Here is a 2,278-nt window from a genome sequence, read left to right on the forward strand (position 1 = left end):
TGTTGCTATAGAAATAACCCACGTCATACTGATCGCGGTCCATATCTTCTTACGCCGATGCCGTATCATATGACGTAACGGAAATACGATGGCGCAAAATCGATCCAATGATACCAACATCAGCGTTAAGCCGGAGCAAACCAGTGACGAGGACACAATGCTTTTTTTGATCGCGCAAAATATCACATTTTCACTCGTATTCCATGCATTGAAACATATTCCGACTAAATGTAAATTCATTCCAAAGGCTAACAGAATATCCGCCGCGGCCAGGTTCCGTATTAACATGAATAAACTTCCCTTAAACTGAGCTGGAAATCGGCGAATGGCGATTAGTATAAGCGCATTGCCAAAGAACGTAGTTAGTGAGACAATTATGCCCACAATAACTGACGTCACGAAAAAAGCAGGGTATCTTGTACACTGAATTAGATCCAGGTCCTGGTTATAAGACACATTCGTCACATTATTCAAGAATGCTGGTTGTTCCATTTCCTTTCTTTTGTTTTCTTCCTTTTCATATAGAATTTTAGCAATCGACCTCAAACACAACACGTGATTTGTGTTCAAAGAACTCTCTAGAAACGTCCCAAAGTCGTGCTATGGTTCGTGTAGTGCCCTTAATAAAGGAACCATTATCTGAAATGCTTTTTTATGGTGGCATACAGACACCAATCAATACAACACAAACAGTCACAAGTGGAATATCAATTCTAGCCAGATAAAATGAAATGTGCTGTTAGTAAACAATTACAGGTATTCAACATCGTTATCGTCTAATCGACTGCTCCTCCGGAAAAGGATCGCGTGATGTCGTTATTGATATTCAGCTCTGAGCTCAATGGTCATCAGATTGTTTCGCACTCTGAAACCGAACACGATTTATTCCTTAAATCAATATCTTTCGGAGCAGTCCGGGGATAGCCGATGTATCGCGATTAATTGTTTCGCTGAAAGGCGTGATATTCCGCGTTATATTGAATTTTATACCATTTAAAGTAAGCACATAAATTGAGTAATCAAGTATCATGTTTATTATTTATCCCTTTGTTCAGATAATATGTTATGTAAGGTTTTCCTTTATTATAATATTAATACAACTTAATCGTATGTACTTTTTAATCTGTTAAACGGAGATACTATTAAAGTATAAACAGCGAATTGCTTGAACATATTCATGCCATACAACGCAATTATACATTGACTTATTCATAAAAAAATTATTCGTAATTCGTAAACACCTCATTTATATATTTTGCATCGTTGAAAGTCCATTCGAATGTATTTTCCATTGTTTGTTATATGACAATAATATGCCGAAATGGCAAGTGCTTGTGTATGTGCTTTAATGTATTTAAATACGTATATAGTGTTTCAACTATTCTTATTAGTGAACAGTCATTTCGGCACAGTTACGTTATTTTCACGCCATTCTGATAAGACACATTCGCGAGGTATAAGTTTCAATTCTTTTTCCTGCAACCCCTGTATTTTTTCCGGCTATCACATTTCGAACGAGCATCAAAAGTCGGCGAAAGTACACAAACTGGGACAGCTTGTTACAACAACAGTATTACAATTGGCTCATTACCTGACTTATGTGAAGTTAGCCTATTTAGCCTATTTAGCCTATTTAGTACATAGGTGGAAACAAACATCATATTTAGCCTATTTAGCCAGTTTAACAACCTCTTAAGCCTTTTTAGTCTATCTTAGCCTATTTAGCCTATTTAGTAAAAAGGTTGAAACATACATCCTATTTAGCCTATTTTACAGCATTTTCAGCCTATTTAGTACATTAGTTGAAACATACATCCTATTTAGCCTATTTAGTCAATTTAACAGCCAATTTAGAAAGTTAAGTTCATAGGCAATGTGTTTAGCCTATTTTGCCTATATAACAGCCTTTTCTGCATATTTAGCACATGGCTATTTAGCATATTTAACATCCTTTTCAGCCTATTTAGCATATTTAGTACATAGGTTGAAACATACATCCTATTTAGCCTTTTCAGCCTATTTAACTTATTTAGTACATAGGTTGAGAAATACATCATATTTAGCCTATTTAACAGCATTGTAAGCATATTTAGCCTATTTAGTACATAGGTTGAAACATACATCCAATTTAGCCTATTTAGCCAATTTAACAGCCTCTTCGACTTTTTAGCCTATTTAGCCTATTTAGTAAATAGGTTAAAACATACATCCTATTAAGCCTATTTAACAGCATTTTCAGCCTATTTAGCCTATTTACTACATTAGTTGAAACATACAT

This window comes from Dreissena polymorpha, chromosome 9 (genome assembly GCF_020536995.1).
Source record: "Dreissena polymorpha isolate Duluth1 chromosome 9, UMN_Dpol_1.0, whole genome shotgun sequence".
NCBI classification, from domain to species: Eukaryota; Metazoa; Mollusca; class Bivalvia; order Myida; family Dreissenidae; genus Dreissena; species Dreissena polymorpha.